We start from the raw sequence: 12,677 nt of genomic DNA on the forward strand, positions 1-12,677 counted from the left end.
TACTCATTCAGAATTCCTACCACACCTGAATAAATCCACGATACCCTTCTACCCAGTATAGTGTTGACTACAGTAAGTACATTAACCCACTTACCATCACTCCTCTTTTTTGTGCGCCGATACACACACCCTTTCCTGTATGCTAGCTTGTAATTTCTAGTGGATACCAGTCAGAATCCACTCCTGTGTATCAGGGCAGCCTTTAAGAGGATCCATTCCAGTGCTAGTATTAAATATATAACTCTTAGATTTGTAAATCACTTCTATTAAAAAATCTTAATCCTTCCTGTACTTTTTAGGGGCTGTATACTAAAGAGAAATCCAAAAAAGAAATGCATTTCCTCTGATGTCATGACCACAGTTATCTCTTCTGACCTCTGCTGTCCATTTTAGGAACTGTCCAGAGCAGCATATGTTTGCTATGGTGATTTGCTCCTGCTCTGGACAGTTCCTAAAATGAACAGCAGAGGTCAGAAGAGAACACTGTGGTCATGACATCAGAGGAAATGGATTTCTTTTTTGGATTTCTCTTTAGTATACAGCCCCTAAAAAGTACTGGAAGGATTAAGATTTTTAATAGAAGTGATTTACAAATCTGCTTAACTTTCTGGCATCAGTTGATTAAAAGAAAAAGTTTTCCACGGGAGTACCCCTTTAAACTATTTTAGTCAATTTTCCCCAATGTCTGTAGACTCGCTGAGCCAGATACTTGGTGCTGTGCGGCCACAGTGGTAATGCTATATGCATGGCCAGCTTGCACTCTGTACTTTACTACAGTAACAGGGACTCCTGTCTTTGACAACAATAATTTTAAAACGACACAACAAAAAGCACCAGAAAAAAAATCTAGAAAAAACACATTAAACATATTACATTAAAAAAAAAATACAAAAATAAATAAATACATGAGTAAATAAATAAAAAAATAAAAAATGCATATTACATATTAAAGTTGCTTTTGGACTTTTTTCTAAGCCCAAAAAAATGGCTACAAAAAATAATGCCTGTAGGTAGCCTAACACAGACAAATTACATTACCAGCTTAATATATAGCACACATTTATTTAGCTTTTGTGCATTAAAGTAAGTAATGGAATGTTCCGGTCAGCTGCTTCGTGTATTATACAGGAGAGTTATTACAGTTGTCATGTAGACCTGCAGAACATATGATTTCCTGTTTAATAGGATGTTAAAGTGCAGTACTCAGTTATCCACTATCCCCATGGTGGACAGTCTGCTGCATCTCCTCACAGAAGGGCCTGCACCACGGCCTGACATGGTCATGTGACTGCCATGATGTCATGGACTCTCCAACTTGGATGAATCTAAGCATTATGTGTGTGGGAAAGGTTTTTCCTTTCTTATTATTAAGCGACTCTTGTGTTTGCCAGATTTTTGTGATAAAGTATTTGCAGACACTTAGGACAGATATAAATAAGACTTGTACTTCTGCCTCTAATGAGGCCTGTAAATCAAGGTTCTGTTTCATCCTTTTATTCTTTGTTAATGGTTACTATAATAAAGGAACAAAGGAATAAAGGAACGAAGGGAAGAAAATAAGAAGGAAGGCACAAGATGGGAGCACATGCTCTGCTGTTTCTTGCTCAGCGAGCTTTATAAGATGGTGATAAAGTTTGAAGCCTTGCATGACAAAATTAATGAGCATGGAGAGCGACTGCTTCCTCCAGATGCTTCCTGGAATGAGGGCACTAGAGCCTGGAGATGTTAACATGTCTACAATTACCAGATCTGTCTGTAAGCAGGACTGAGACCCGTGTTTACTTAAGGACTCTTATTTTGCAGAAGACATGACACCTCAAAGCCTGGGCTGGAAATTGTCTCAAAATGACTGATTGGCCAAATCTCCTCTGCTATTCAGTAGCATTGCTAGGGCTGGTGTCACCTGGTACGGTATAAAATTGAGTCACCCCTGCCCGATACCAACCCCCCCCCCCCCCCCCCCCCCCCGCCAGAAGCAATAATTTATTTAGCCATCTTTTTAGCCATATATATGCGTGTGTAGGGAGAGGTATTAGCAGTAGAGAGGGAAGTGCTCATGCTGTACAGAGTACTGGTGAGACCTCACTTGGAGTATTGTGCGCAGTACAATAGATTTTTCACTTCACAGAGCTATTTATATTGATTTTTAATAATTGGGTTCTCTGTGTGATCTACATATTACATACACACAATTGGCAAGTAAGGGGGAAGTGCTAAATAAGTATTTACAATTTTGCTATAGTGAGGAGAATACAGAATGATATCAGTGACTACAGGTGATGTTTTCTCCTGGAATGATATCAGTGATTACAGGTGACGTCTTCTCTATAGTGAGGAGAATACACAATGATATCCGTGACTACGGGGGACGTCTTCTCTATAGTGAGGAGAATACACAATAATATCAGTGACTACAGGTGACGTCTTCTCTATAGTGAGGAGAATACACAATGATATCAGGGATTACAGGTGACATCTTCTCTATAGTGAGGACAATACACAATGATATCAGTGACTACAGATGATGTCTTCTCTATAGTCTTTCCTTATCTAATTCAATTGGTACATACCCCCGGGACTTGTTTCAGCAAAATTTTCCCTCTGTAGAACTTGAGTAGAACCCAGATGGCTCCTCAATGTGTCAGCGGATTATGAGCCTCTATATGAAAGCAATAATTAATATAACCCAATGATGATAATATAACCCAATACTACCCCGCTGGCAGTAGCACCCCATCATCCATCGGTAGCATCATCCTCCTGGATGATGGGGGTGCTACTGCCCCCCTGGTAATGCCAGGCAGCTGGGGACAGGGGGGGAGGGGCGTGGAGCTTCGTGGTGTCACCCCATCAGGCTAATGTCACCCGGTGCGGCCCGCACCCTGGTCGCTGCGCCACTGCTGCTGTTATACAGGAGATATTAGATCACCAAAACATGGGCAAAACGAACACCAGATATCATGATGTGTTCCCAATGACTAGAATGTAATGATTATCTAGAACCTAATGACTATCTAGAATCCATCCATAAATTTATGTGTGGGTTCTATTATACAAGTGACAAGAGGAACAAAAATATTGTGTTTTTGGAGCAGTTTTTTTTAGCAAGATTTTAAATACTGTAGACTGTTTTCCTTTGCTCAGTTTTTTGTGCTACATGTATGTTAATAAAGCAATTGGCTGGCTTTCCCAGAGTTGAATTTACATCTATTTCATGGCCTGTACACTCATAGTACATAAACCATATAGTTTAAAGGGGTACTCCACCCCTAGACATCTTATCCCCTATCCAAAGGATAGGGGACAAGATGGCTGATCGCGGGGGTCCCGCGTCATAAGGGGGCGGAGCCGTGACATTTTCCATCCCCCTGCATCGCCCGTCATCAGCCACTGAGCAATCCTCATTCTGTGCAGCTGAGAAATGGGGGTGATGCAGAAGAGATCCCGGGGATTATGGGGGAGATTTATCAAAACCTGTGTAGAGGAAAAGTCATGCAGTTGCCCATAGCAACCAATCAGATCACTTTTTTCATTTTTCACAGGCCTCTTTAAAAATGAAAGCAGTGAGCTGATTGGTTGCCATGGGCAACTGCACCACTCTTCCTCTGCACAGATTTTGATAAATCTCCCCCTATGTTGTTGTTGTTGTTCTGATTGGTTCGGCTTTCATATATATTTATATATCATGTCTAAACTCATCTGAAGACACTCCCTGATGAAGCGAGTAGCGAAACACCATAGGGGTAGTGTGTGACCAGACTCATGTGAGTATAACAGCAGGTCTATGTTATTGGTGTGGCAGCCTTTATTTGTCCTTTACCATAGGGGATAGCTTGATGGGATGGGGATGGTAGTTGTTTTCTGCTATTTTCTCCCTAATACCTGTTGCCCTTGTTTTCTAGCTCTCCATACCAACCATTGATAGTTGCTGTATCACATTTTATATCTCCTGTTGCTTTCACATTGTTTCTGTGCAGTTTTTTGTGGGATTTATACATATATATTTGCAAGCATATTGAGGGACATTTATCAATGTTTGCTTATGTATTCTTTTTTTTTAGTAATTTTTTCTTTACTTTTTTTTTGCTTATGTGTGACTTATTTATCAACTGCTTTCAGCCTGTTGATAATTTTCTTTCACGTAAGCAATTTTTTCTTTTTTTACTTTGGTAGTAGCTTTTTCTGCTCCATGTTTGAGTAAATTTAGTAAATTTTTAACCCTGTTTTTTTAACCCTGTCTTTTTGCGCAGTTGCGACTGTCGCAGTTAATAAATACCTGACTACCCGTAGTCCATCTTAAAATTATTACTACGTAGTTAATTTTTGGAAAACTTGCTTTTCTCGCTTTCCTGTCAAAATGTTGCACGAAAAATCGCGTAGTCGCAGTTGCGACAATTTTGTGACAATTATAGTAAAGAAAACCTGACTAAACCCGTTGATAAATGTCCATAATTGTCACCAGAAATGTACCGTATATACTCGAGTATAAGCCAACCCGAGTATAAGCCGAGACCCCTAATTTCAACCCAAAATCCCAGGAAAAAAAAGTTATTGACTCGAGTATAAGCCTAGGGTGGGAAATACATCATCCCCCCCTGTCATCATCCAGACCCCCGTCATTAACATCCTCATCATCATCACCGCCTGTCATCATCCAGACCCTCATCATCATCACCTGTCATTATCCCCTTGTCATCATCCCACACCCCCCCTTCATCATCCCCTATTCATCATCCCCACCCCCCTTCATCATCATCCCACACACCCCCCTTCATCATCCCCACCCCCCTTCATCATCCCCTTGTCATCATCCCCACCCCCTTCATCATCCCCTTGTAATCATCCCACACCCCCCCCTTCATCATCCCCTTGTCATCATCCCACACACCCCCCTTCATCATCCCACACCCCCCCCTTCATCATCCCACACCCCCCCTTCATCATCCCACACACCCCCTTCATCAACCCACAACCCCCCCCCCCTTCATCATCCTCTTGTCATCATCCGCCCGCAGTGGTCTTCAACCTGCGGACCTCCAGAGGTTTCAAAACTACAACTCCCAGCAAGCCCGGGCAGCCATCGGCTGTCCGGGCTTGCTGGGAGTTGTAGTTTTGAAACCTCCGGAGGTCCGCAGGTTGAAGACCACTGCGGCCTTCGACATCATCCAGCCCCCTCTCGCCCCCCTTTAGTTCTGTACAGTACTCACCTCCGCTCGGCGCTGGTCCGGTCCTGCAGGACTGTCCGGTACTGCAGGACTGTCGTCCGGTGGGATAGTGGTTCCGGGCTGCTATCTTCACTGGGGGCGCCTCTTCTCCGCGCTTCGGGCCCAGAATAGAGGCGTTGCCTGGACGATGACGCAGAAGTACGTTGGCAATGAACGTACCTCTGCGTCGTTGTCAAGGCAACGTGACTATTCTGGGGCCGGGCCCGAAGCGCTTAGAAGAGGCATCCCCGGTGAAGATAGCAGCCCGGAACCACTATCCCACCGGACCACCTCCTCACCGGACAGTCCTGCGGCACCGGACCAGCGCCGAGCGGAGGTAAGTACTGTACAGAACTAAAGGGGGTGAGAGGGGCTGGATGATGTCGAAGGCCGCAGTGGTCTTCAACCTGCGGACCTCCGGAGGTTTCAAAACTACAACTCCCAGCAAGCCCGGACAGCCGATGGCTGCCCGGGCTTGCTGGGAGTTGTAGTTTTGAAACCTCTGGAGGTCCGCAGGTTGAAGACCACTGCGGGTGGAGAGTTCACTCGAGTATAAGCCGAGGGGGGTGTTTTCAGCACGAAAAATCGTGCTGAAAAACTCGGCTTATACTCGAGTATATACGGTATTACTATGTAGCCACAGATTGTTGTGACTGTATGGAGAAAAACATGCATCTGGTCTCTGCACTTTTTTCTGACTGCTGCTGATCTTTTTAATTATGTTTTATATTTATGTGTCCTGAATAAAGATGTTCTATTTTTCATTATTTCATGAGTTTGGTGCTTTTGTGATAGGCTATTATTTATGCTTTGTGCACTGAACACCCGTTGCTTATTGGCAACTATATTGGCCCTACTATTGGTTTATAATATAGACCCTGTCAAAAACTGAAAGTCAGTGTGAGCCATATACATCTCTCAAAGCTGCAAATTGTTGTGCAGTTGGCTGAATTGTTTGCAACAATCTAAAGCAACATGCACAGCATACATGAATGAAAATATACCCCCTGTGGTTTTAAATCATGTCAACATCCCCTAAAAGAAAAACGTGTCTTTGTTGCGTATAGCAACCAATCACAGCTCAGCTTTCATGTTTCTGATTAATCTGATAAAATGAAAGGTGAGCTGTGATTGGTTGCTACAGGCAAATCAGAAACATTTTTACATCAATTAGATTGATAAATCTGGGCTATGAGTCCTGCTGTATCTTGAGGATAAGGCATTGTTCACACTGCAGAATTTTAAGGAAGCACAGTCCCCTGCATTTTCTGCAGCTGTTTGTTTTGTCCCTGCAGCCATTACCTATGTGTCTATGTGAGGATTTCAAATACCAAGCAGGGCAATGTGCAGTGAGGACAAGCAGGGCTCTGTGCAGTGAGGACAAGCAGGGCACTGCGCACTGAGGACAAGCAGGGCTCTGTACACTGAGGAGAAGCAGGGCTCTGTGCACTGAGAACAAGCAGGGCTCTGTACACTGAAGACAAGCAGGGCTCTGTACACTGAGGACAAGCAGGGCTCTGTACACTGAGGACAAGCAGGGCTCTGAGAACTGAGGACAAGCAGGGCTCTGAGAACTGAGGACAAGCAGGGCTCTGTGCAGTGAGGACAAGCAGGGCTCTGTACACTGAGGACAAGCAGGGCTCTGTACACTGAGGACAAGTAAGGCTCTGTACGCTGAGGACAAGCAGGGCTGTATACACTGAGGACAAACAGGGCTCTGTATACTGAGGACAAGCAGGGCTGTATATACTGAGGACAAGCAGGGCTCTGTGCACTGAGGACAAGCAGGGCTCTGTACACTGAGGACAAGCAGGGCTCTGTACACTGAGGACAAGTAAGGCTCTGTACACTGAGGACAAGCAGGGCTGTATACACTGAGGACAAGCAGGGATCTGTATACTGAGGACAAGCAGGGCTGTAAATTCTGAGGACAAGCAGGGCTCTGTGCACTGAGGAAAAGCAGGGTTCTGTACACTGAGGACAAGCAGGGTTCTGTGCACTGAGGACAAGCAGGGCTCTGTACACTGAGGACAAGCAGGGTTCTGTGCACTGAGGACAAGCAGGGCTCTGTGCACTGAGGACAAGCAGAGCTCTGTACACTGAGGACAAGCAGGGTTCTATACAGTGTGGACAAGCAAGGCTCTGTACACTGAGGACAAGCAGGGCTCTGTACACTGAGGACAAGCAGGGCTCTGTACACTGAGGACAAGCAGGGCTCTGTACACTGAGGACAAGCAGGGCTCTGTACACTGAGGACAAGCAGGGCTCTGTACACTGAGGACAAGCAGGGCTCTGTACACTGAGGACAATGACCTGTATTTGGTCTCCTCACAGAGACACACAGGCAATAGCTGCAGGGATAGCATTTTTTCACCAAAAAATATACCATTTTTTTTAACCAAAGTATATTACAAGTAAACATATAATGGTATTATCTACTATTAGTGATATTGAAGAAAGTCTCTATGGTAAGGTGTATCTTTTTGCTGATGACCAAAATATTTGTAACAGGATTGATGTTCTTAGAGGGATACACCAAAGATAAGGTAAACTGGAAAAATAGTAAGTACTCTAGCAACTAAAATTTGATGTGGATAAATGCAAGATAATGCACCTGGAGCATTAAAACCAAGGACAGAATATAGAATATGTGATATAGTCTTAACCTCAGTATCTTAGGAAAGGGATCATTATTTCAGAAGACTTAAAGGTTGACAGACGATGTCATAGTGTAGCAGGGAATGCTAGCAGAATGCTTGGGTGTATAGGGAGAAGTATTAGTAGTAGAAAGAGGGAAGTGCTTATCGGTGTATGGGGAGAGGTATTGGCAGTAGAGAGGGAGGTGCTCATGGGTTTATACGGAGAGTTGTTAGCAGTAGAGAGGGAAGTGCTCAGGCCACTGTACAGGGCACTGGTGAGACCTCACTACGAGTATTGTGTGCAGTACTGGAGGCCGTATCTCCAGAAGGATATAGATATTTTGGAGGGAGTTCAGAGAAGAGCTACTCAACTAGTACAAGGAGTGCAGGATAAAACTTACTGGGAAAGGACCGTAACCATAAAAGCTGAACTTCAAACAAATCTGTTTATCCTATTTAACCTTTTGTCAAAACCCGTTGAGTTACGGCTAACATAATTGATATATACAGCAACTCTGGCTGTGCAGGAGGATCTAGCATTTGGACCACAGGCTTACCAGGGTAAAGCTGGCCATGGGCATGGTATGCAATGTCCATGTTGAATATCCGATCACTACTAATGCTACAGATACAGTAATGCCCCCAGGGGTCCAGTTGACAAATGTCACCAATGATTTTAGTAGTTTATTAGCTGAGTGCCTGATGTTACCCGGCTTCTTCTTCCTAATCCTTGTTGGGGAGGAAAATCAACAAAGGAGGAAGCTTTTGACTTCATATCCCATCCTCATATATTGTTGCCATATCCCAACCCCATATCCCATCCCCATATCCCGTCCTTATATCTCAACCTCATATCCTGTCCTCATATCCCGTTGTTATATCCTCTCCTCATATCTCAACCTCATATCCCGACCTCCTATCCAGACTTCATATCCCGACCTCATATCTTGACCTCATATCCCGTCCTCATATCCCATCCTCCTATTCCGACCTCCTATCTCGACCTCATATCCCATCCTCATATCCCAACCTCCTATCCCATCCTCCTATCTCGACCTCATATCCCGTTCTCATACCCCTTCCTCATATCCGACCTCATATCCTGTCCTCATATCTCAACCTCATATCCCGTCCCCATATCCCAACCACATATCCCGTCCTCCTATCCCATCCTCCTATCTCGACCTCATATCCTGTCCTCATATCCCATCCTCATATCCCGACCTAATATCCCGTCCTCATATCCCGTCCTCGTATCCCAACCTCATATCCCGTCCTCCTATCCCATCCTCATATCTGGACCTCATATCCCGCCCTCATATCCTGACCTCATATCCCGTCTTCATATGCTGTCCTCATATCCTTACCTCATATCCCGTCCTCATATACTGACCTCATATCCAAACCCCATATCCCGTCCTCATATGCTGTGCTCATATCCCGTCCTTAAGTCCCATCCTCATATCCTGTCCTCAAGTCCCATCCTCATATCCTGTCCTCAGGTGGGACAGATTTGTGATGAAGATATTTGTCAGGGTCCGGACTGGCAGCTGGTGAGGACACAGGGGGTGGATCCTCTGTGCCAGAGAGGCGATGGCGCGGGTCGTAATGGAGGATCGGTTCTAAGTAGTTACTGGTGTTCACCAGAGCCCACCGCAAAGCGGGATGGACTTGCTGCGGCGGTAACTGCCAGGTTGTGTCCCTCAGTAGCGACTCGACCTCTCTGGCAGCTGAGACTGGCGCGGTACACAAGGACTAGACAGAGGCGAGGTCAGACGTAGCAGAAGGTCAAGGCAGCAGAAGATCTGGATACATGGGCAAGGGAACACACTAAACATTTTCTCAGGGCACAAGGCAACAAGATCTGGCAAGGACAGGAAGGGGAAGTGGGTTTTTATGTGTAGGGAGTGATTAGGGACTGATTGGACCAGGCACCAATTAATGGTGCACTGGCCCTTTAAATCTGAGAGACCCGGCGCGCACGCCCTAGAGAGCGGGGCCACGCATGCCGGGACTGAGCAGGAGGATGGGGCAGGTGAGATGATCGGGATGCGACCCACGGGCAGGCACATCCCACCGCGCGGATCGCATCCCCGCCGGGGGACACAGAGCAGCGCTCCCGGTCAGCGAGTCTGACCGGGGCGCTGCAAGCATGAACAGAACGCTTCGAGCGCTCCGGGGGAGGAACGGGACCCGGAGCGCTCGGCATTACAGTACACCCCCCCCCTTAGGTCTCCCCCTCTTTTTGGCGTGTCTTTGTGAGATGGGCGTGTCTTTGTGAGATGGGGTGTGGCTTGCAAGCCGGACTGACACATTCACCAGGAGATGCAGAGCGGAGCTAGTGGAGTAAGGTACTGGAAGTCCTATATACTTGCATGGGACTTTAAATAAAAACCCATCTTTTATATAAGTGTGTAGGTAAGGGTTAATTTAACTATCATATATTTTTATTTGGCATAAGTAATATGTGTACCAGGTATCATTGAAATATCTCCAGCCGTACGGAAGTTATGTGGGAACATACATTTCCCATAGATTTGCATGGGACTTTAAACAAAAACCCCGACCCTCACAAATGGGGGTAGTTAGGGGTTAAATTAACTATCCTATATTTTAAGTGGACATATAAGTAACATGTGACCAAGTATTATTGAAATATCTCCAGCCATTTGGAAATTATGCAGTAATATATTTCCCATAGACTTGTGACATGGGACTTTAAACAAAAACTCTGACCCTGGTAAGTGGAGGTGAGTAAGGGTTAAATTACCTATCCTATGTTTGTCGTTGACATATTAGTAACATGTGTTCAAAGTTTCATGTTAATATCTTTAGCCGTTTGGACGTGATGCTGGAACATACACACATACACACATACACACATACACACATACATACACACATTAGGGGACATGTATCATTATTGGTGTATGGTAGAAGCAGTTTAGCCCTTTTGCCGAATTCTAAATTATGCCCAGATGCGCTAAATCTATCAATCAAACGCAATGAGTTTCATAATTGCGGGCAAACTCTTTGAAAAATGAAATTGATGATTTAGAGCATCTTGCTATGTGCAGTCCAAGATGGCTTATATTTGTGTAAAAAATATGGTCATTGCGTAAGATTTCTGCGGGTAAATGAAATCTACGCAGTTAAGAAATTTTTGCGTACTAAATATGTCACTTCAAGGTACACCAAAACATACACTTCTTGAGGAATTGCTCCACCAGAATGTGCGCAAAAAAAGACGCAAAAAAACTGCTTGCACAAAATTTTGTGCAAAACTTTAAACACAAACAGGGGTAAAATCTTTGATACATGCCCCCCATTGAGTTTTAAATATATATATATATATATATATATATATATATATACATATATATATATATATATATATATATATATATATATATATATATATATATACATATACATATAGATATTACAAAGTAGTATGTGTTCTACATCATATGACATGATATCATAAAATGTTATTAGTGGTTTTCCATATGACTTCTTAATAATCTGTTATGACCAAGCAATATATATATATATTCCTATACCTGACACATCTAGCTCTGCTACATTTTCTTAGCTTTAAAAGTAGAATTATTACTTGTTACATCAACATTTTTATTAGTTTTATTTAATGATTTTGGCTTTTAAATTTAGAACATTGCATTTTAATTTGGTCCCAAAACTGCACAAGGAAAATAAAAACTTCAGACTTGAAGCTGTAATGTAGATGATTTATAACAAGTTTAAAAGTTAAGAATTATGGAAAAACAATTAAACACCAAAGTTCTAAACCTGAACATTGCATAGTGGATATTATTTCATAAATTAAATATCACAACGGGGTTGTCTCCATGCTAGAATCCCTTTTTGAGAAATGGCTTCTGAATATCCAGGTGATCTTCTGCAGCCACATCTTCTGCCCAAGTAAAATGTATTGAATACAGTATATGGCTGGGCTGGGAAATGTCCCTTCTTAGAAGATTAATTTTAGCTAATGGTTGGAGGCCCTACGTTAAAAGGGGTTGTCTGTTTAAAATTTTAATTCCACTATTGTGCCCAGGCTACCAATAAAACATTAAAGCTTTAACTGACCTTTCTCGTTCCCTTGTAGCCTTTGGTGTCAGACTGCCCTGTCTACAGAGTGTAGTGTCTACAACTAAATTAACAGATAGTGTCGCTACGATCAGTGATTGGCTGAGCAGCACTGTGATGTCCCATCTACAGCCCCTAGAATCCGAAGATCAGTGGAGACTGTCAGAGACCTAGTCATAGAGGGACCGTCCTGATAATGGAAGCTACGAGGAAGTGTATAAAGTGAGTTAAAGCTTCTATTGTTTCATTGGGCAGCCTGGGCGCAATAGTGAAATAAAACATTTTTACCAGACAATCCCTTTAACCCCTTAAGGACTCAGCGTTTTTCCATTTTCATTTTTTCCTCATCACCTTCTAAAAATCATAGCGCTTTCAATTTTGCACCTAAAAATCCATATGATGGCTTATTTTTTGAAACCCCAATTCTACTTTGCAGTGACATTAGTCATTTTACCCAAAAATCCACGGCGAAACAAAAAAAAAAAAAATCATTGTGCGACAAAACTGAAGAAAAAATTTCATTTTGTAAATTTTTGGGGGCTTCCGTTTCTACGCAGTGCATTTTTTGGTAAAAATAACACCTTATCTTTATTCTGTAAGTCCATATGGTTAAAATGATACCCTACTTATATAGGTTGGATATTGTCGTACTTCGGAAAAAAAATCATAACTACATGCAGGAAAATGTATACGTTTAAAATTGTCATCTTCTGACCCCTATAAC

At 43.3% G+C, this 12,677-nt stretch overlaps 1 long non-coding RNA gene across 1 annotated transcript in view; it reads left to right on the plus strand.

Moving 5' to 3' along the window:
* LOC130310913 (uncharacterized) overlaps positions 1-12,167 on the plus strand; it is a 40,261-nt gene extending 28,094 nt beyond the window's left edge. The window contains exon 3 of the long non-coding RNA XR_008859381.1: positions 11,973-12,167. This is a non-coding gene — a long non-coding RNA (uncharacterized LOC130310913). The remainder of the gene's footprint in view (positions 1-11,972) is intronic.
* The last annotated feature ends 510 nt before the right edge of the window (positions 12,168-12,677 follow it).

The sequence above is a fragment of the Hyla sarda genome, chromosome 1, assembly GCF_029499605.1.
Source record: "Hyla sarda isolate aHylSar1 chromosome 1, aHylSar1.hap1, whole genome shotgun sequence".
Lineage (NCBI taxonomy): Eukaryota > Metazoa > Chordata > Amphibia > Anura > Hylidae > Hyla > Hyla sarda.